The sequence below is a fragment of the Vicia villosa genome, unplaced genomic scaffold (genome assembly GCF_029867415.1).
Source record: "Vicia villosa cultivar HV-30 ecotype Madison, WI unplaced genomic scaffold, Vvil1.0 ctg.000410F_1_1, whole genome shotgun sequence".
Lineage (NCBI taxonomy): Eukaryota > Viridiplantae > Streptophyta > Magnoliopsida > Fabales > Fabaceae > Vicia > Vicia villosa.
The window spans coordinates 622721-647447 of NW_026705187.1; the positions used below are offsets into that span (position 1 = coordinate 622721).

Consider the following 24727-nt stretch of genomic DNA (forward strand, 5'->3'; position numbering starts at 1 on the left):
ATAAGTCTAGGGTTTTTGCCCTAGAAGCCAAACCATTTGGCGCCTTAGTTCTAGGGCTTTTTTTTCATTTTTTTTTAATTCATTTTAGTTGAATATATTAAATTTAAAATTTTTTTTTTATTTTATTTGTTATGATATTTACAGAAATAAATTTGTAAAATATTTTTTTCGCCTTATAAATGTAATGCAGAAAACGAAAATCAAAATTGTAACATCGATTACAATATAATTTAAGAACTAAACATCGATTACAATATAATTTAAAAACTAAACATCGGTTACAATTAATTTCAGAAACGATACCAAAGATTAATGAAAAATACAACAACATGATCAATGACGTCCATCACCAAGATAGCCATCCGTTCCGCAACCTGGTCTTATAATGGGACGTTTACCGCGATCGTTGATTCCGCCGCGAATATTGACACCGCCTCTTGCCCTAGCTCTACCCCTACCCCTGCCCCTTTGTGCTTCTTGTTGGGTTTGTGTCACGGGGGCTGGTACTGGGATGTCGCGTGGATCGCTGTCTATGAATTCGTCGACGCCCCCATAATTATCCGGAAAACCGCTGTTGTAAAGTCGGCTACCCATTCCCTCAAATGTGTTTATTCGTGGTGGTGGAGTGGGGTGGGAAAAGACCTCCGGTTCATAGCATCCCGCAACACTAGAACTACCTTGGTTAAAGCCGAATTGGTTTGTAGGTGTTGCGTAGCCGGAGGGGGCGCCACGGTAAGAGGATTCACCATGAGGACCATCGTCGGGACTAAGATGAAGGCTAGATGAACCGGGAGTTAGGTTTTGGCCGAATCCCCTTGAGGACCCAGCAAATGTTGCAAATCCGAATGGTTGTGAGTGGGTCTGATATTGGTCCGAGGAAGGATGGCGGTCTTCATACCCTTGTAATGGTTGAGATTGGGATTGGAACATATTTGATTGGCGGATGTTGTGTGCGGAACGGGATGGAGTACTGAAAATATTTTGTTGTTGTTGCTGGAGTTGTTGTTGTTCCTGGAGTTGTTGTTGTCGTTGCTGTTGTAGGAGTTGTTGTTGGCGTTGTTGCAGGCTTTGTTGTTGTCGTTGCTGAAGTCGTTGTTGTTGCCGGAGTTGTTGTTGTTGTTCTTGTTGTTGTTGTTGTGGTTCTTCTTCCGGTTGTTGTTGTTGTGGCAAGATGTAGTTCTGTGCACGGGGATCAATCAAATAGAATGGAGCTGCAAGAAACAGGTTAGGGGTTGTGGCTGTACGATACCAACTCATGTACTCAGGAGAAGGTTTCATTTCATGGTCACTAACGGGGAAGTTTAGGACATACTGGCGACGGTTCTTCCACATCTGGCGCTGATCGGGTGCAAAATCCTTCCAGTGTTGGTGTGTCCATTGATGGTTAACTCTTTTTAGGTGCCACACTCCCAAGTCAACAGGAGGGTCGGGTATCCGTTGACGCATCCCAAATTGAAGCATCACCCGGTCACTTTGATGCATTTCTATTATGTTGTACCGGATTAAGCAACACTTTGTCGTCCAGATTTCTGCATCCTGAGCTCTAGGCTCATACTCACACTCGAGATACGGTCGCCATATGAACTGCATGCATGAGATTTATACATTACTTCGGGAAAAAATATTTACGGAAAATACTTATAAAAAAGAAGAAAAGAATTAGAGATAATACTTGATGGGGTCCAAGGTGATCAATTAGCGTGCGGTACATTGTGATATTTGACCGCGGATTACGTGTGAAGTCCATTTTTTTCACACAATATCTACAACAAAAATATAATGATTTAGTTAGAATGGAGTAGAATGTGTAAGGAGAAAATGGTATACTAAAAACTTACCTCAAGGCATACGGAAAGTCCCAACTTCCGTTGTTAACCGGGGCCAGTATGGGCATCCTCCACCACCCCCACACCTGCACCAACAGGGCGCATCCATAGAATGTGCAGGACTCAGCAACCGCGTTTTTGCATAGTGACTGGTACAAGGTAGCCAGTACCGCAGACCCCCAGCTGTACAGACCAACTCTACTAAAATCCATTAGCAAACGAAGATACATAAAGTTAACCGTGTTACCCGTGCTATCTGGGAACAAAACGTTTCCAATAAGCAACAATACATAACACCTAGTTTTCTGCAGTATGGTCTCTTGGGGAGACGCATCATTCAAGTGAAAATTTTTATAATAATCCTTTAACCTCTTGAGGTTAACACCTTGCCCCCTAGCACCAACGGCTCCTTCTATCAAGTCTATTCCAATTGCCTCTTGGCATAAGCTATTCGCCTGCATAACACAACCATTAATTGCCTTACCATCAACAGGAAGGCCGAGTAGCATATGAACATCTTCAAGGGTGATGGTGCACTCCCCTGTTGGAAGATGGAAGGTGTGTGTCTCGGCCCTCCAGCGTTCTAGCAAAGCAAGAACAAACTTGTGGTCAATAGAAGACTCGGCGATCCTGCTAATCGGACCGAAACCAGTAATGTTCAGGTATGGTATAATGCGGTCGTCCGGAGCGATGGTATGTTTACTACGAGTGCGAAAACGTTGAACGTTCTGAAAAGAGTAAGCATGCCCAAAAAAATCAGTTAGTTTATCAGGGACAGTTGCATGATTTTAAAGTAATACTAATACACTTACGAAGGTTGCGATGTTCTGGGGGGTTCCTCTGTGTGTTTCGCCCATGGTTAGGAGAGACATGGTTGAAGGCTGAAAATTCGTAAGCTGATTGCAAAAGGATTGTTCTAAGAGTAGATGAGTGATAATGGTGATGTATCTCCAGAATTCCAAGTGCTTTATATATTGATGAGGAAAAAAACGGTAACATCATGCATGCTTGACATGTCAACACAGCCATAAGTGTTTGGTGTTGCTTCTGCAGGATGTGTTGGCATGAATGCAGTCAAACTATCGGTGACAAGGCATGGTGGGATGCATGCAGCTCAGGTCTAGGTGACAGCTCGGGTAGCATGCATGCAGGAGTAGGAGGAATCCTGGCAGGAAGCTGATCAGGAATCTTATCAGAAATTTTTGCAGTCGCATGCTTGTTAACAGTAACTCCATGCTGGTTTACAGTAACTCCTGGAATTGTTTCAGAACATGCAGGTGGGGACCATGTGGGGCTAGGTGGTGGACCACACAACTAAGGAATGCGCCAAATGAAATGGCTTTTTTTTTTAAAATCCTTCTAATGCGCCATTTCATTTGGCGACTTGCTGAAGGGAAAAAGCACTAATGCGCCAACTCAAATGGCGCATTAGAAGGTTACTTTTTTTTTTTCAAAATTAGGGTTTTCGTATCACAATTAGGGTTTTGGTCATCTTACCTACGTGGTCTTCCTAGAAGAAACCCTAATGAGGAAATAAGGCTACTGCAAGACGTCTATGCCTCTATAAATTAGGGTTTCGTGCGCACTGGTACCCACACTGAAAAATGAGAACTCGAATTAGGCCAGATGGGTCGCACCGGACTTCTGAGCCTCCACCTCCTGTTAGGCGTCTGAATTATCAACCGGACGTTCGTAGACGGAACGGACACGTTATCTTCTCGGCAGTCAAACCTCCCATGCAAGTGATGTTTTGGAATATCCAAACCATGGATCAGCTTAAGAGAAACATCCTCAGGTTTCTGGACGGAGAGTTCAGTCCACGCGAACAAATCCGATCTATCAAGAGACTTCGAACAAGGGGAGGTGTTTTTCTCGAAAGGCAGCGTTGGTGGGAGACTATGGAAGACGACATCCAATGCACTCTAATGATGGAGGACAGAGAAGACATTGTTTTAACCGTTGTTATATCCTAGGCGCTACAATTTCTATATCATTTCAGTAACTTCTGTACCGTTCAATTAAATGCTCTTAGCATATCTGTACCTTTCAATTAAATGTTGTTAACGTATTTCAATGAAATGATATTTTATTGTTACAAAGTTTCCAACTGTTATTTAAGTTATTAATAATTAACAATAAAATTTCCCTCTGCCTTGCACCCGCTATAAATAGAAGCGTGTGTGTGGAGTTGAAGTACTAACTCTTCTTTCAATCATAGTGTAAACACTTAAAAATGAACTCTGTTTGGGCTGTCGTCTTCTTTGAGGAAGGTAGTCACATGCGGGTTTGCCTTAACCCTCACTGGAATTTCCAGAGAATTGTTAGAGCCATCAACACTGGGTTTCGTCAACTAGATGGTCCAACCAGAAAAGTTAAACAGCTAGATTACCGATGTCCATACATTACGTTGACGGATAATAACCCTGAAGGCACCTACATGTATTATTGGGATCGTGTGAAAGACGATGTGGACGTGGATCTAATGTTTTGGACACACAGTGGAGAAGTTAACCGAGGCGTTGAAGATCCCCTTGTTATTGCAGTGACACTTGAGTAGTTTAGATTAACTGTTGTTTTATTAGTTGCAAAGAGTGAGCGTGTACTACTAGTTGTTCTGTGTTCTTTTCTCTTCTTTTGTATTCTGCAACGTAACATCGTGATTTACCGATGGTTTTGTGTTGTCAACGCAGGGTCATTGAATTAAAATAAATGTGGTTGATGTGTTAGTTGTTTTCTTCTGGACAATATTTACCCTAGCGGACGTGTACAATAATTAACATACATATAATTGGTAATTTATATACGTAATTATTAACTATATTTATAATTAGAAATATATGTTATTAAAATACATATAATTATTAATTACAAATTTTTTTATTTATTAAATAAAATATATATACGTAATTATTATTTATATATAAACAGACCTAGATCAGTGTGACTGTCTTTTGTAATCAATTCGGAATCTGGTGGCAGACATAGATCAGTGTGTCTGTCTTTTACAATCAATACGGAATCCTGTTGCAGACCTAGATCAGTGTGCCTGTCTTTTATAATCATTTCGGAAGATAGTGGCAGACCTATACTAGTGGGTCTGTAAGAACCACCATATATTAACATAAATATATATATATATATATATATATATATATATATATATATATATATATATATATATATATATATATATGTACATATATATATATATACGTATATATATATATATATATATACGTAGATATATATATATATATATATATATATATATATATACATATATATATATATATGTATAAATATATATATATATATATATATATATATACATATATATATATATATATATGTATAAATATATATATATATATATATATGCATAAATAAAGATATATATATATATTTATATATATATATATATATATATATATATATATATATATATATATATATATATATATATATATATATATATATTTATTTGTAAATAATTATTGCAGAACTAGCTGCCAGATAGGGTTGCATGCATGCTCTGCCTAGGGGAATCGTTACAGGAATCTTATCAGGAATCCTGTCAGACGCGTGATGGGGTACAGGACATAGATCAGCGTGTCTTTTATAATCAATTCGGAAGATAGTGGCAGACCTATACTAGTGGGTCTGTAAGAACCACCATTTATTAACATAAATATATATATATATATATATATATATATATATATATATATATATATATATATATATATATATATATATATATATATATATGTATATATATATATATGTATGTATATATATATATATATATATATATATATGTATGTATATATATATATATGTATAAATAATTATATATATATATATATATATATGCATAAATAAAGATATATATATATATATATATATATATATATATATATATATATATATATATTTATATATATATATATATATATATATATTTATTTATAAATAATTATTGCAGAACTAGCTGCCAGATAGGGTTGCATGCATGCTCTGCCTAGGGGAATCGTTACAGGAATCTTATCAGGAATCCTTTCAGACGCGTGATGGGGTACATGACATAGATCAGCGTGTCTATGTGTTGAGATAATGCAAGGACATAAGAAGCACAATTTATAAGACATCCAACATATACTAAACATTACAACTCACACCAACAATTTTACCTAATCTGACTTGAGCTTACAACACCCACACACTTTCCCCTCCAAAAATGACTTCATCAACCCAGTATCTTGTCCATGCCCATCTAAACGGTGAGACCTACTCTCATGAGATAGCCGGTTTTGTGATGAGAAACACTCAGGTTGTACCATTGTTGTTGAGCAAAAGAGCAACATTTTCGTACTTCATTCAGCGACTATACTCTAAGATTGCAATGGGTCCTATTGCAACCATTTTTTACCAATGTCCCAATTTCAATGAAGACAACACCGTCAAGTTTTACGAGATGGAGATTGCCAATGACGAAGACTTGCAAGATATGTTTACCACCCACGAATACTCTGGGTTGGATTCCATCGAGCTGTACGTTACTCTTCAGGTTGAGACACAAGAAACTAATGTTGTCCAGTCACAAGTTATTGACACACCAGTCAACGAGCAAGACGAGGTTGACGTCATTGACGAGGAAGAAGACGATCTGGAAACTGAATTTGACGACATGGTCAACGAGGAATCCGACGACGAGCAGCAAACGTTGGTGCCTCCAGCTCATGCGTACGCACCTCCAGCACATATGAGTAACTTGAACCTCCAAGGTGACGAACCATCATCTGACATCTTCTTCACACCCTACATCCAAAATGACGAAGAATTAAAGGAAGGAGACAAGTTTCCTTCTAAGGAGGCATGTCTGAGAAGAATAAAAAAATGGCACATGGCGAACAACGTTGATTTTGAAGTAGACCGTTCAAACCTGGAACGGTATGTAATCACTTGTAAAAATCCAGAGTGCGGGTTCAGACTGTTGGCTTCTTATAGGAAGAGAAGTAATGCATGGAAAATAGGGTCGATTACGCAGAAACACACGTGTGTCAACCCTAACAATTCCCAGGATCATACAAAACTCAGTGCCGATCTTATATGTCAGGAGATCTTGCCTCTCATAAGCTCTGATCCGTCTCTGAAGGTTAAAAATATAATATCACACATCGTTACAACCTTCAACTACACTCCATCTTACAGAAAGGCGTGGGTTGCAAAAACAAAGGCAATTGAGACAGTCTACGGCAACTGGGAGGAGTCATACAAAATTCTTCCCCGATACCTCAATGCGCTACATAGTTACGCACCTGGCACTGTTACGATTCTAGAGACACTGCCCGCGCATGCCCCGGATGGAAACCCTGTCCAAGGAAACGGAATATTCCATCGGCTTTTTTGGGAGTTCAAACCTTGCGTCCGAGGTTTTGCACATTGTAAACCCATACTTCAAATTGATGGGACATGGTTATACGGCAAATACAAAGGAACCATGCTCATGGCGGTTGCACAAGACGGGAACAGCAACATATTTCCAGTGGCATTTGCTATCGTCGAAGGTGAAACTGCGGCGGCTTGGAGTTTCTTTCTAAGGAACCTCCGAGAACATGTTGCTCCCCAGCCTAACATATGTTTAATCTCTGATAGGCACGCTTCCATAGAGAGTGCTTACAATAATCCAGCGAACGGATGGCATGACCCCCCTTCAAAACACGTCTATTGTATTCGCCACATCGCCCAAAACTTCATGCGGGAGATCAAGGACAGACATCTAAGAAAGGCCCTAGTCAATGCTGGTTATGCATTGACCCAACCCACATTCCAGCATTATCGGAGTGAGATTGTAATGACAAATCCAGAGGCAGGTACTTGGGTAGATAATCTTTCCAGGGACAAATGGACAAGGGCTTACGACAATGGCGTGCGATGGGGCCATATGACAACCAATCTCGTGGAATCCATGAATGGCGTTTTCAAAGGCATTTGTAACCTTCCAATCACAGCACTGGTGGAGGCCACATACTTTAGGATGGCTTCACTCTTCTCAACAAGAGGCAGGAGATGGGGTGATGTTAGGCAAGCTGGTCAACTATTAAGCGATAGTTGCATGAAATTTATGCAACAGCAGTCGGCAAAAGCGAACACTCATCAAGTGACTTCTTTCGACCGATTCAATCGCACGTTCAGTGTGCGCGAGACAATTGACCACAATGAGGGACTGCCAAGGCAACAATATAGGGTTCTTCTTGACGAAGATTGGTGCGACTGTGGAAGGTTTCAAGCTTTTCGTATGCCTTGCTCGCACGTCATAGCTGCATGTGCGTATGCCCACCGCGACGCTATATCACTACTGTCTCCGATTTACAAGACTCAGACATTGCTCAGAGTTTACAGTGTTGCGTTTCCTGTGGTGGCCAAGGAGGATTACTGGCCTGAGTATGATGGAGAGGTGGTTTGGCACAACGACGCAATGCGGCGAAAGAAAAAAGGGCGTCCCAATAGTACACGGATTAGAACCGAAATGGACGTCCGCGACAAAATGGAACGAAAATGCAGCATTTGCCGTCAGGTGGGGCACAATATAAAAAGATGCCCTAATCGTGGCTCGACATCGTCGCAAGTTTAGTATAATCTGTATTTTTTTAATGCAATGTATCAGTTTCGCTTACCAACTCTTGTAACCGTTAATCGGTCTTTCATCAATAAATTGAGCTTTAGTAAAAAACCGATATCGATAACGCAACCATTATTTAGGGTAAGAGAAACTTTAACGAACTCGATTTATCATACGTTTTTACGAATATACAAGGCCGGAATAAAAAACGGTCCGCGAATATAAGGCCGGAATAGAAAACGGTACGCGAAAATACCCGAATAGGGTTAATTTTGAAAAAAAAAAAGGGGAACACATATGAGCCAAACCATTTGGCGCCTATGTGTTAAGGAATGGCCTAATGCGCCAAACCATATGGCTAGCAATTGCTTGCCCTATTTTTTTGGCCTAATGCGCCAAATGATATGGCTTGTGTGACATGCATGCGCCATTTCATTTGGCGTATTCACTTGTCTGGGGTCCCAAACCTAGACAGTTTGGTATTTATCCCGAAAACTTGGTTTTTTCTGTATTATTTTTATTAAACCTGGTTATTTTAATTTTTTTTTTCTGAAAATGACAATTTACATTGTTCTGGAAATAATGAAAAATTTAAAAGTGATGAATTGATTTGTTAGTTTTAATAATCAATTGTTTACGAAACGTAAGACATTTTTCATATTACCGTTAGCATTGTATGTTTTAATTATACATTTGCTAGTGCCTTATTTGTCAAGCAGTATTTCGTACACATACAAGTGATGAATTGTTTATAGTCATCAGTCATCATTTTTAATAGGGATATAATCCACATTATCACTTTTCATTCTATGATTATATATGTTAATCACATTGAACCAGTATTGAATATTATGTTGTTTTCATAATAGAATGGTAAGAAATTTATATAATTTGCCGGCACTGTACCGTAGAAAGAAAAAGAAAAAAATTCAAATGGCCATTACATACAGTCAATAAATTAACGATGGCCATTAGAAAGTAGAAAGCATTTAGAAATTATAATAAATATATACGTAGCATATTTGTTACTATATATACTATAAAAGTTGAATTAACTTTGCTAGCATCAATTGGTAATGTCCAAATCGGAATGGTGATTTGATTTTAGTTTTGTTCCTTTTGATTAATTTTTAAAATTAGTCTGCATAAAGGATAATAACTGTATCATAATTGGTAAAATTAAATTTTAAAATTTGAAATTTAAAAATTATGGTTGGTTGATTACTGAAGTAATCAAACTTATTAAAGTTCATGATTTCAAATTGTGCAATTGAGTTTTGATTTGTACTCTATGTGAATAACATGTCGGTGTTCAATGAGACTTATTGTTATAAGGATCATCAAAAGATGGATGATGATTTATACAGAACTAAGAATTTGAAGTCTAATGTAACTATTGAATCTTGAGATGTGAAATTTTGAGAACCTTATCGTGGAGGATAAGGAATTCAAGTTTTCGACAAATAAAGAACTTCGTGAGGAAGGTTCTCCGTGGATTGTTGAAACACAAACAGAAAGTTCATCAATGATTGTTGGAAAACAACTTGAACTTAGAATAAGCAGAAAGTTTGAAAGGCTGAGGAATTATGACCGAACAAAATCGAATGTTGACATATTTCTTTTATCTAGTAAAAGAAAATAGTGAGAATTATGTTCGTAATGTTCCTATTATTCTTCAAGTGGAAGATGATCCTAAGAATTACAATGGAAAAGTAACATCAAGGGACTTCTCTTGGAATGATGTTATTATCCAAGATGAAATGGATTCAACAATGTCAAACCATACTTGGTTGGAAACAAGTGAGTGTTTAGAAGAAATTATCATAAAGATGGTATACTAAACACCTACAAGTCTAGATTAATAGCCAAGTGTTTAGACAAGGAATGTGTTAATTATTTAAACGTATATGCACTAGTAGCAAAGACGGCAACAATTAGAGTATTGTTTGCATTAGTTTTTGCATGAACTTATAGTTCATCAAAAGGATGTCAAAATGACATTCCTAAAATGGAGATCTCGATGAGGAGATTTACATGGAGAAATTAGAAGGTTATATACTTCTTGTTAATGAACAAATAGTGTACAAGCTTGTTAAATCCTTGTATGAATTAAAACAAGCACCGAAACAATGACATTAAAAGTTTGACTTTGTCATTGTAAGATTCTCCGATTAAGGAGGAGACACACAAATTAAGGGTGATACACATAACTTAGAAGGAGACTTTTCAATCTAATCAAAACACAAATTCAAAGAGTTTGCCATCATCAAAAGGGGGAGATTGTGAAGAATATATCTTATTTTTAGTTTTGATGAAGACAAAGATTATCAACTAAGAAAAGGATCAAAAGTCATGCACATCAATGATGTAGTTAATCAATAAGGTTGAACATAGAAGTTCATGAGAAGATTTGAGAGAAGTGAACATAACTAAGGTACTCATTGCAATTCATACTATTTATTTTAAATTGCTCATAATTTTATCTCTCACTTCATTTAAAAACCTTCTTGCATCATCATGCATGATTATCTAAAAACCTTCCTCATCTAATTCTTGTGATAAGTGTTTGTACACAAATTCGTGTGAGAATATTGTGATATTCCTTTGTCTCCATGTTGATTATATGATTAATCACTCGCAACGAAATGAATGGAATTTCAGAAACAAAGAGGTTTCTAACTTCCACATTCAAGATGAAAAATCTTGAAATAGTGGACACTCTTTGCGATCAAAGTAAAGCGAAAGAGTGGGGGTTGAGAAAACCAAATTCAAGATGAAAGATCTTGAACTAGTTGACACTCTTTTGGAGATCAAAGTAATGCAAAAATGGTGGGGGTTATGAACTTAGTCAAAGACACTTTGAGAAAGTTCTTGATAAGTTCAAACTATCACGTTTCAAGAAAGTGAATATTCAATTTGATCTTAGTATCAAAATGATGATGGAAGAGTCATGGCTATATATTTAGAATACACAAGTGAAATTGGTTTTCTAATGCAATGTACTATATGCGATATAGCAGTTACAAATAGTAAATGAGTAGATTTACTAGAAATCCAAATTGTGAGCATTCGAAGGACATCACAAGGATTTTGATTATCTTTTAAAAACTAAAATCTTGACCTCCATTATGGTAGGTCTTCTATCATATTAGAAGGATATACCAATATGAGTTGGATATCGAGTGTTGGAGATCATAAAATTACAACTGAGTGGATATTTACACTAGTTGTAGGTGAGATTTCTTGGAAGAGCAAGAAACAAACATGCATCACTCTCTTGACCATGGAACCATGGTGTGTGGATTTCGCTTCCACTAATAAAATAAGTTAAATGGTTGAGGGACCTTCTGTCGGAAGCTCCATTGGCTAAATACAGTGTTTCAAAGGTGTTAACACAATGTGTTAGTCAAGCCAATTTAGCAAGAGAATTCATATAAGTGTAAAATGGAAAGTCTGAGCACTGAGGCCTTAGACATTCGTGAGAAAATTGATTAAAGATGTAATCATTTACTCACATATATACAATCGATTTATAATTTGGGAAATTCATTTACTAAGCCACTGGCCAGAGACTTAGTAAAAACAACCTCGAGATGTAGGAGGTTGAAACTCCTTGAGTAAGAGTTCCGACAATGGCGGCAACCCAATCTTACGTTAACAGAACATTAACCTCAAGATTTTCAATGGGTAACAACAAGTCGTTGATTTGGATAATTGTCAAACATTTCGTGATAATGTTGACCTTAAAACGAGGGTTGAGTTTTATTTCAAACTCTTAATGAAGTTCAATACCGAGGGTACGTGTCTTATGGAAAAAGACACAATATGAACTTCACCTATGTGAATTTCGAGATGGTGCCGTCTCAAAGTGAGAGTTGGAGTTTCTCTCATAAAAAAAATTCATGAAACAGGATAGCACATGGCCGTAAATAAGTGCTAGGCGAGAAATGTAGGCGAAGAACCCTTAAAGAATGTGTGTAACGTAACGCCGGTATAATCATATGGATTAATGGTTTAAAAGCATTGCTACCTAATATTTCGATTAGACTTTGCGTTATCCTTACTAAGATTAAGTTTAAAATCGAAAGATACTTAATTGTATTAACATTCTCTGTTTCCCTTTTTCTGGAATTGATCTTGTCATTATTAGAACAAGTGGGGGATTGTTGGAAATTATTAATACCTAATAATATTTAATCACCATGGGTGTGTTCCAAAATGACAAGAAAATATCTATGTGAAGTTTGTATTTTGAATATGAAAATAGGCAACACTTCGTGAAGTGTTGCAATAGGCTGTTTGTAGTTTGAATCATAAATATGTAACACTTCGTGAAGTGTTGCAGAATGAAAACATGCAACTCTTGGTAAATGTTGCAATAGGCCAAGCATTGTAACTTTTGGAAAAGGAACTGTTTCACGAAGGGTCGCTACCTTATGAAACAATACTAAAGTGGCTTATAAAAACCTCATTCTTGATTCAGAAAAAAATAACAAAATGTACATTTGATAAGCCTATCATCTTCACTAAAATTCCAGACACTCTTCGCTACATCCGAGTTTTCGTCGGTCTTACGCAAACTCGATAAAAGGCTGAATTATCCTGGGTATTCCTGCGTTCCAACTCTAAGACATATTGAGAGTGCTTGAAATACTTATAAGGAAAGTGATTCCGTTCACGATTCTAGCCTCGATTCCATTCGGTTTAAATTAATTTTCTAACAGGGTTAGCAGTCATTGTTGCATTATCAAATTCAACCCTAACCATTGTTCCCTGCACTAAAAATAGCAATGAACCAATTTCATTTCATTCAAATTCATAACGTATTTCTAATGCAGATTGTTTGCTCCTCCTTAAATCAATCGGTTGAAAAAATTCTACAAAACAAAAATCTATAAAAAAACCAAAGAATCACAAAGAGAAGAATAAAGAATATTGAAAAAAAATAGACATAATGGAAAAAACAATACTAATGGAAATATAACCATACATGTAACTTGAGAGATCTATCAATTTTCCCATAGCCAGTATCATTAAGACATTAACCATATTTGAGACCATCTTTATTTCAATTTCTTACAGGCCCAAAGTAACGACTTTCACTTTTTCAAAATTTCATTGTCTGTCATTTACAGATATGCAGATCTATGTGTGTTCCACAAGTTGAGAAAAGAATTGTGATATCCAAAATAATATTTGAAAATAAAAATTAAAAAATATGTTCTCTACAAATATTAAAAAACAATAACTTAAATAGAAGCAAAGTAAATTTGTTATTTTGATAACGAACCATAACAAGAAAGTTAATATTATAAAATGAATTTTTTAAAGTTGGAAGACAATAAATAATTATAGAAACAAATCAATTCATAGAAAAATAATACACATAACTTATCTATTGATTTGCAAATCATAAACAAATCATAAAAAAATGTTTATGTAGTTTATAAGATTTGATTTGCTAACACCCTAAACAATTTCAATTGCAAACTTATAAATGAATAATGAAAAACTAAAATGGATTGAGGGTGTATTTGATTTGCAAAATATGAAGTATTAGACAGAATAGTACTAAACCGTACAGAACAATACAAGACAACTTTTTGTATTGTATTATGTTTGATTGTTACTGGACTGGACAACTGTTTTCTCGATTTTGCTTGATATGTCTATGCACCAGACAAAATAATATAATTTTGAATATAACATTATTTATTAATATATAAAATATATGTTTATGCAGACAAAATAATATAATTTTTAATATAACATTATTTACTCTACTTTGTTTAATATGTTTATGCAGTAGACAAAATAATATAACTTCTTACATAATATTTTTTTTAATATTTTTGAATCAAAGTATTCAATAATGAGAAGAGAAGAAAAATAATAAATTGAGATTTTTTTCTCTCTTTATTTGATATGTCAATGAATCGAATAAAATAGTATAATTTTTATTATAACATTTTTTATATAAAATATTAATATTATATTTATGAATAAACTATTAAATAATAAGAAAGAGAGTTAAAAAAAAAATTGATATTTTTTTTAATAATTAGTGTTTGGGACAAAAAGTTGTCCCATGGTTTAGTGGGGGACAAGAAATTATGGTTTTGTCCAGTACCTTGCCATATTTTTTGTCCAGTACCATGATTAGTTTCTGCATCAAACAGAGTACAAAAAAAGTTGTCATGTCCAGTACCCCGTTTTTTAGTGAATCAAACCCACCCTGAAAGAAGAATATAACAAATAAACTATAATACGTTGATGGAACAAAATCTTACCTTAAGAAGTAAAAATCTCAAAGGTTTAAAACCCAGATTCACTGATCCCTGCACAAAAGAAAAACGAAAAACGAAAAAGAGAATGGTTAGAGCTATGTAAAAAAATTCACCGACAAACTAAGAGAAATCATACCATAAACGAAAAATCAAAACTTGAAACAATTTCATAAATGCTAAGTAATTGATTATAGAATGATTAAAGAGTGATTTTGTCAATAACAAATTGACTCCACTGAAATGAAACAAATAAATAAGTAACAAAAGAAAAAAAATTATCAGATCGAAACGCTTCTTTCTCGCTTCTCAGATCTATGAAACTTTTTTTTTTTAAATTCTAACATAAACTCAAACTGATTTCCAGAACTAAAACAACGTAAATTCATTCATTCCCTTCATTCACACAGCAAACATAACCTCCGATCAATAAGAATTAAACACAAATCAACAGTCCAAACACATATATGAAACTAAGTCGTGTATCTGAAATAGTAAAGAAAAATCTCAGGAATCGACTTATGAAAGGGAGAACATAGATTACCGCAACAAAAACAAAAGGATGGTCATATTTGTGACTGGTAATCACTGCCAGAGCGATGTCAACATCGTAGCATTCTGATGCGGTGGCTTAGTGGTGGTTGTCCGAATCAGCTCGGTTCTACTTCTTCCATCTATTTTGTTCTGATTTATTTTTTTTTCGTTTCGTTCTCTTTTGCACTTTTCAAAATTTTGTGTTATTCTTATGAGGTTTTGTTTCTAAATTTTTGGTTTGTTGTTCTTATGTGGTGTTCCTATGGTTTCTGTAAGGACGTTGGTTGTTGTTCTTAGAGTTGATAAAAAAATGTAGGTGGAGGATTAGGTGGTAAAATAATTAATGTGAATTGTTGGAATAAGAAAATTGATAGTAATGATAGTAGTAGGCTAGTAGCTTTGGTAATAGTTGCGAACGGTAATATCATTAATAATAGATAATAAAGCTTTCATTAGAAAACCGTAAAAGAGGTGAAGGCTAATAAGTAAAATAGGAACTAATTATTAGGTATCATTAATTAGAAAATAAAAAAAATTATGGGAATTAATAATGGAAAGTCACTACTACAATTTTAGTTTACAATAGCATTAATTTAATAGCATTTTTATGTAAAGTGCTATTAAAAATATCCATTAGAGACTTATAATAGCGCTTATATTGCGGTCTCTATTATATGGGTCATCCTGTAATAGCGCTTATATTGTGGTCGCTATTGTATGGGTCATCCTGTAATAGCGCTTATATTGCGGTCGCTATTATATGGGTCATCCTGTAATAGCGCTTTTCACAAAACGATATTATAAGGCGCTAGCAAAAACAATATTTTTTAATGTATTGGGATAATCGCTAATTCAGGTGCACACTCTATATTAGCGCTTTCAAAAGCGATATCATAGGATTTTAATTGATTTTAAAAAATCATTAATAATTTTTTTAAAAAAATAATTAATAAAAAATCTTAGACCAATATCATCATAACTTTATTCTTCTGAAACTATTCTACTCTAAAGCTGCTTCATCCTTTAAAATTTCTTCTTCCTCTGCATCATCCTTCGCCAAACATTCTGAGAATTCATCCCTCGTAGCTCTCAGCTTATTCTCTCATTGAATTTATCATTTTCTTCCCAAAATATCATAAACCCTCATTCTTCCCAAATGAAATTACTTGAACCACCCCGCGTTCTTCTTTATGTCCAACACATAAACCTTCTTATCTTTGTCAAACTCAGCCTTCATTCATGAAATCAAAAACTCCAAATCAAAATCAATTGAACATAGAACTCAAAAATCCCGAAATTTCGTTGAAACCCTAAAATTTCGTTGAACCCATAACTCATAAATTGATTGAAAATATAAAACCCCTTCCACAAAATAGATTGATTTGCATCATCGACGCCACTCTCCATGGTGTCATTCACGTCTTTCTGCCCTCATATGTTCATTTCTGTCGGCAGTCCTCTAAGGTCCTCTTCACTGCCAAAGCTGCCGAAAGATTCATAGTAAATGAAATCAAATTCAAATTCGTCTGAATTATCAGGCCCAAACACATGTCCAAATGTTACTTATGTTGCCATTCCTAATGATAGTGACCAGTACTTTTCGACTTGCTATGTTAAACGATTTCTAATTTGCGCCTAGTTTTTCAACTTGATATGTGAACATTTTTCTTATTTGCATTGATGTTATAGATTCATAATGGATTATTTATTTAGAATTTTGATTGTATCAGAAACCCATAAGTTGAATTGCAAGCTCAAGATTGAGCTCATAGGAGTGGTCAAAAGGGGTAGGCAAGACAGAGTGAAGAAAGGTTTCTTCCTCATGAAAGCGGTATCTGTAGGTCTCTATATTTTCTATTTTTCTTTATTGATGTAATTGTAAGTTGCTCCGACTGTTTTGTACATTGGAATTTATTTATTTTTGATTTCCATCAATTCAGATATAATACAATCAATTTTTTTTCTTAGTTCTTTGGATTTCTATGATTATTTAATGCTTTAGCATTATTAGTTTTATCATTTTCTTCATAGGATGATCAAGTGAGGCAGTTTAAGAGAGTGCAATAAAGACAAAGTTATTTATTTATGGTGTGATCAACTGGGATGCTGAGTTTTACGCTAAGGTAAATGTTGATGTCTTGGTATGTGGTCCTTCATTCATTATAAAGTATCTCAATTTAGATAAGAACATAAGGTTTGTTTTTGCAGGTAAAAGAGTTTAGGAATTAGAAGAAATCATATACTATATTCCTTAATTTGAAAATTTTCAGGGACTGCATAATGTATCATAAGATGAATTTATTGAATTCCTGTAAAATTATGAAAATTCAGAAGACAGTCAATCAAAGCTAGTTGAATTAATTGTCAAGAATATTACTTGTGGCATGGTTCATATATAATAATCCTTTTCTAGTTCTAGTTAATTTAAGGGACTTCTATGGATTCCTTTCACAAACTCAAACTTCATATTGATGCTATAAAAGAGTGCGACACCGTTTTTGCAACTTGCGACATCCCTGCCTCCGGTATCCTATGGAGCCCGTATGGGCTAGAGTGGAGGATGTTGTGGAAAGTTTGTGTTATCATATAGGTAATTAAACTAATTATTTTATCATAAAAGTTTTTGTTATCAACTACTTATATCATCATATAGGTAATTCAACTACTTATATTACCATATAGGTGTTACGCAGTGCAGGAAAGTGTCAAATGTCTTTTATGAAGGTGGATGCTTGAAAATTTCTCAAAATGTAAGTTGAGTTTTGAGATGTTAATAAGCTTGTCTTACGTAGAGCAACATTATTAGATAATAAATGTGACATCTATGAGTATTTAGGCAATAGATAATAAAGGAGACATCTAGAGAAATCATCTATTATATGTATAGTTATTAGAGAAAAGATGATAAAGGAGGCACCTTAGAAATTATCTATTATGTGTATAATTATTAGGGAATAGATAATAAAGGTTGCATCTATGAAATTTTAGGTAGTGTTATGTGTGCAAAAATATAATAACCTACTAATTATTTATATTATTTTATTGTATCTTTTATATCTAAAACTATTACAAATAGATTTATAATTGTTTTTTTTCAATTTATACTTTTGGGATAGAAGTTAAAACAAGATATTTAATGCATCTTAAGATACACATATTGCAACATGTTTTTTCCAAATGGTATCGAAGGACATGATTGAAAGTGAATATGTAATAGCATTCTTTGGAACAAAAGTTTATAATGTAATAAACTGTATTACTATACTATCTATATTTAGTGGTTTGGTTATATGAGCATAAAATGACATGTTATATGAGTTGACTCACTACACATAAAAATTGTACTACTCTCTTGATATTCGTTTCAATGCTTGAGGTTGGTGATGGAGTGTTTGAAGTGTTATCTATTTCTGGTGATACATGCTTGGGTGGTGATTATTTTGTTAAGATTTGACTTGTTCTTTCTTATTATAGGAGTGTTAATTATTTTATGCTAGGTTGTTCATCTCAGATAGCGGCGTGTAGCGCCGGACCTCCCAATTGCTATAGCGGCATAGCGGATAGCAGGATGACCGCTAGTGTGAGCTTTTAAAAATCAAGCTAAATACTTAACATGAAAACATAAATACTAAAATAGTTTCAACAACATACATAAATACTAAAAATAGGTTCCAACAACATTCATAATGACTTGAAAACAAAAGTTGCAACATACATAAACCAAAAGTTGCAACATACATAAACTAAACATATTATCAAAATGTCTAAATCAAATTCTAAACGTAAACAAAATGACTAAATCACATCCGCCTCATCTTCACTTCTAAGTTCCACCACATTAATATCATCTTGCTCATCAATTGATTCAATTTCAAACACTTCTTCTTCTACCTCCAACTCTTCATCTCCATTAGATACTAATGTAGCAAGTCTATGCCTAGTAACTCTTGTTGGTTCATTAGCCCCAACAGAATTACCAATAACTTCCCAAGTCAAACCCTCATCTCCTAAAACCAAATCATCTTCAGATATTCCATTTTCATCCTCATTTTGTTGCAACCATTCATAACATTCATCAGTATTGTTGAGGAGAATAGGATCAATTAAATCATTGCTATTGAAACGTTCTAAATGAGCTTGATTGTACTTCACAAAAACCAAGTCTTGTAGTTTTTGATGCTCTAGCTTGCTTCTCTTCTTAGAATGAATCTATAATATAATTTGTATAGATAATTAATTTCAAATCTCACAAGCTCCAATTTAACTACATAAAAAACTATTAATTTTTAACTTACTTGCTCAAAAGTACTCCAATTACGCTCACATCCTGATGAGCTGCATGTTAGGCTCAACACTTTTATTGCGATTGCTTGCAAATAAGGACAATGGTTTCCATACATGGTCCACCACTCAGCTGTAAATTGTAATGCAATAACTAATTAGTATTGAGTATTCCTTTTTAAATTAACAAAAAAATGAACTTTAACTTATCGGGGGACATTGTTTCCTTCATTCTAACTGCAGAAGGCATGCCAAATGTGCCACTCGCTTTCCGATACAAAGCAATCTCAGATAGAATTTTGTCATTCTCTATTTCATCTATTGAAAGCCTTTGAATGCAAGCAAAGAGCCCATCTGTCACTTCTGTATCTTTGCCAATGTTTGGATCATTGTAAAAGTGTTGTGGGTTAAGGAAATGCCCAGCAGCATGCAATGGACGATGGAGTTGGCACTCCCATATACTATCTATGATTTTAAAAATATCATAGTACTTACTCTCAATTCTATTGAAAGATTTTGCTATACTTTCCTTTGCCATATCCATTGCCTCATATATGTACCCCATTGCCGGCTTCTTCTCGTTATCAACTAATCTTAAAACTGTCACAATCGCCCCCATTGCCTTAAGAGAGTATAGAACATCATTCCAAAATGATGTCATCAGAACAACATCACATGCCCTTTTCCCCTTAACCTCTTTTGATGTCTTTGTGTTCAACCATGCTTTTGATACAAACATTCTTCTAAGATTGTTCTTTAGTTTATACAATCTTTGAAGCGTGAGAAATGTTGTTGCAAACCTTGTAACTCCACTCTTAATCAATTCAGCTCCTTCGGTGAACGTCCTTATTATGTTAAGGGTTTTGGTATGGTTGTAGATGAATCCAACAAGAAATTGTCCTCTTGTTATGGCCCTCTTAACAGTAGACAACTGTCATACCCCAAAATTTGCCTTCCATATTTCAGTCATAATTGTTCAAAAGCTCAAGAGATTCATCAAGTCATTCTCTTGAGCAAGAGTCTCCTAAAGCTAAAGTTTGGTACTCTCCTAAGGGAATTAGAAAAACAAGGTTCTCCATGGCCTATTATGATCCAAGATACTTCTATGTCAAAAGTCAAAGACCAATTCCAAAGATTACTGATTCAAACAACTCAAAGATTTACAGTCAACTGGTTTAAACCTAAAAGTCAACCATAATCAAAGCATGGTCCAAACCTCTGATCTTTGGTCAAACATTAAGTATAGGAGTATATATCCATCATTTGATCAAAGGTTGATCATGATTCATCAATAGAAACCCAGAAATGAACAAATGCAAAAAGGTTCAAATTAGGGTTTCCTTAGGAGAAAAGCTCCAAATGAAAAATATGTTCCAAAGTGGCTTATAGAGGACATCTTGAGGTTTCCAAAAAGTGTTAGAACTCCTTCATAGCTTAAAAAGTGAGTGAGATATGTTTGATCAAAGTTGGGTGATTTTAGAGGACAAAATGTGAAATAAAAGAGGTTCAGATTGGATTTCTTACAAATGGGCCTATATTTTTATGATTTAAACTTGGTCCACAAGTCACTTAGGTTACCCAAAACCATGTGCCACGAAATTAAGATTATTATTTGATTTTATATGATTTTTATTTCATTTAAAATGATTTAATTAAATGGAAAAATCAAATATTTCGTTAAGAGGTGCATATGGATGGATTCCAATCAACATTAATGACAAAATATTATATAATTTTTGTGACAAATTGATTGGAGAAGATTGGCATAAGATGGAGCAAAAATAGAAGGTTTTGAATCAAGAATAGAATCAAATTCCTTAAAATTGGCAAGATTGGATTCAAGGACTTTTGGACATTGTTTTTAACCTAATTCATCCCTCTATAAGTAACATACACAAACCACACGAATGGGGGTTGGACACTCTGCTCAGAAGCATATATTCAAGAACTAAAATTCCTTCAAGAAACTCAAACTCGGTTTCAGAGATTGGGAGTATTTCCGAAGGATTTAAGAATTGCTACATGTTCGTGGGATCATTCTGAAGCTACTTGGATACTTGCATAGCATCAACACCCCCATATAACCCTCCAATTAGCCGAGGTACGTGGTTTTAAAGTTATGGTCGATTAGAGTAATTCATGTGCATCTATAGCAAATTGATTGAATATTTTGATTGTTCTTGATCCCCTTAACGTTTCTGGGTGGTTTAATTTGAGTTTGTGTGTTTAAAACGTAAATCATCATTGTTAGACAAACTAGGGTTCTTGATCTCAATTTGGGGCTTTCTGTTTAGAGGTAAAATTAGGAACGATTAAAGGCACCATTGTGTTCGCATAGCATAGACGAAGAGAATAGGATAGGTGCGAAATGTTTATGTCCACATATGTGTGATTCGCTATTTTCCAGGTTTGCTTGCTACAAAGAAAACCATAGCTATTTCGTAGCTATTTGTTCTGAAATTTGCAGGTCAGGTGGGGAAGATGATGGTGTGGCATCATCATATTGGTTGTTTTTAAAATTCGCGCGCGTTGCTGTTTAATGATTTGTTCATCTTATTTTATTTAATGAATGTGTTTCTTAAACGCATGCTCCATTTGGTTGGGGTGGTATTGAAGCGTTTGCGTGGGTCTGGGGGTGTGGGGGTGTGGGTTCGATCCCTCACTCCCACATATATTTTTTCTGAATTTCCAAACTCCTGATCCCACGCGCACACGTCCATAGGCCTCACCATACATCCTCCAAATCTGGCCATTAAATCACTACTCAGCCAGATCCAACGTGCCCAGAATTAATCCCTATATACTCTTAACCATAGAACTATAACTCAAAACCAGAGGAAAGGGTTGAGGGTGCTTAACACCTTCCCTCGACCTAATTATAATAATCTTACCCCGATCTCTTAACTGCGTAAGGTTTCCTATTCGCCTTGGTAGTATAGGTGGCGACTCTAAATCTTAATTTTTAGGGCAGGTTGCTACAACAACTTTCCTATGTCTTCTAACATTAAATCCAAGCAATGTGCAGCACATGGAGTCCAATAAAGTCTAGGATATTTATCTTCTAAATATTTTCCTAAGACCAAAATAAATAAGCTAAATAAGTAACCAATTTTCATTACGTTAGTATAAATAAGTAACCAATCTAAGGAGAACATTATTACCTACCAAGACATAATTGCTACCATTGTCACTCAAAACTTGCATGACGTTTTCTTCTCCTATCTCTTGAGCAAATGAGTCCAACAACTCAAATATCTTCAATCTGGTCTTCATGTAGCTCGAACCATCAATACTCCTCACAAACATACTCCCACTTGGAGTATTGACCATAAAATTGATCAATGTCCTAGACTTACGGTTTGTCCATGCATCTGACATAATAGAGCATCCAAATTGAGTTCGCTCTATCACCAGCCCTTGCAACTTTGTCTTTGTAAACTCTAGTTCCTTTTTGAGTAAGGGAACTCTAAGTTCATGGTAACTAGGAGGCTTCAAGTGCTGCCCATAATTTCCAACAGCTTCAATCATTAACTTAAAGCTTTTGGATTTCACAACATTAAACGACAAGCCATTTTGATAGAAGAAACGAGCAATGTATTGATTAGTTAACGCCCTTGCATTTTCCACACAAGAATCTTTGATTGATGTTTGGATTTTAGCTATTGACAGTTTCTTCTTTTGTGATACTTCTAGATTTTGAAACAATATCGTATCCATGGGGCCTTTAGCATTATTCTTGGTTCTGGCAGCAGCTGTTGAACACCTTTTTCCTGCTCTTAGGTTTGATATTTCTTGGACAACATCTTCATCCTCTTCATTGACATTAAATTCTGCCATATATGCATCACTTGCAGCTAGTTTTTTTATCATAACTGTCCTGCAGAATTTTCTTAATGTTAGCTGGAATTTTTCTGCAAGCTCTAACTTCTCCCTTTATCCCCAAATGATGCTTCTTAGCTCGTGTTATTCCCCCTGTTGAAGGATGCTCACAAAAATCACAAACAATAGTTTTTTTGCTTTGATCTTTATAGGAGTTCCACTGGCAAGCTATGTCAATACCGTCACCAATAGGTTTAAAAAAACCTTTGTTGTTGGAAGTTTGTGTTAAGCTTGCAGAAGATGATGATGCCATGGTTTCTAAGTAAAGGTGAATGGATGAGAAAAAGATGAATATGTGAGGAGGAAAGTGAAAATAGGGTTGAGAAAGATTGATGTATGTTATGAAGTGAAAAGAAGGAGAAGTTTTGTGAAGAAAATAAATTGAAAGCGTGAGAAGGAGAAGGAGAACTTCTGGGAAGAAAAAAATGTAACGTTAAAACTAGGGCAGAATGGAACGGCTGCTGGCTGCTATTTTTCAGTGAAGAGAGAGAATATTTATGACCTAGTGCTCACTTTTAGCTTTTATAGTAGTTAAATAAAAGGGAAAAAATACAAATTTGCCCTTAAAAACATTCAAATTTACAGTTATGACCCTGTATTCACAATAGCGGTTTGAATAGCGCTACAGAACCGCTATTGCACCCCCGCTATGGCACATAAAATCGCGGCCGCTATTTCCGCTATTTCAGATAGCGCTAAACAGCCCAATAGCGTCGCGGCGAGGGCCTCAACCGCTACGCTATACCGCTATAGCACACTATTGACAACCTAGATTTTATGTTTGTTAACGTGGTGATGAAGATATGCTTACTGGTTGTTTCTTAATTTCATCTAATGTATACATAGGATTATTGATTGGCTAGCTAGTGACCTAGTAACTTCAAGAGAGATGAAGGTATAGACAATTTGAAAACAAACAAGCACTCCAACATCTTATCGGGTATAGACAACTTGAAAACAAAAATGGAGCTTTCATCATTGACTCAAACAAGCATCATGTATTTTCTCAGTCATGGAGCAATTTACACCCAATTCTTATAATTTATGAGGTTTTCTGGTAAGTTTTGTGCGTATGTTAGTTCTGGTGGCTCTTAAGGTGTGTGTAGAGAGCATGGTGCATGAACACGTTGGCGTTGTAGGATTCTTGCAATTAAGGATGTTTTCTGCCGGTGTTGTTTTGTACTTATTTTATAATATTTTCTAGTAGCTTGTGATGGATAAATTTTGAATCTTTATCGTGATTGATTCTTGTAAAAAGATATAATTGTAATCAAAGTTTTGATTGACACAATTAATTTACC

The 24727-nt window shown here is 35.1% G+C and overlaps 1 long non-coding RNA gene across 1 annotated transcript; it reads left to right on the forward strand.

Annotated features, from left to right (window-relative positions):
• Positions 1–16761: 16761 nt before the first annotated feature.
• Positions 16762–24367, forward strand: LOC131627893 (uncharacterized). The gene is made up of 4 exons (XR_009291614.1): positions 16762–17097; positions 17298–17389; positions 17750–18016; positions 24273–24367. It is a non-coding gene; the product is annotated as an uncharacterized LOC131627893 (long non-coding RNA).
• The last annotated feature ends 360 nt before the right edge of the window (positions 24368–24727 follow it).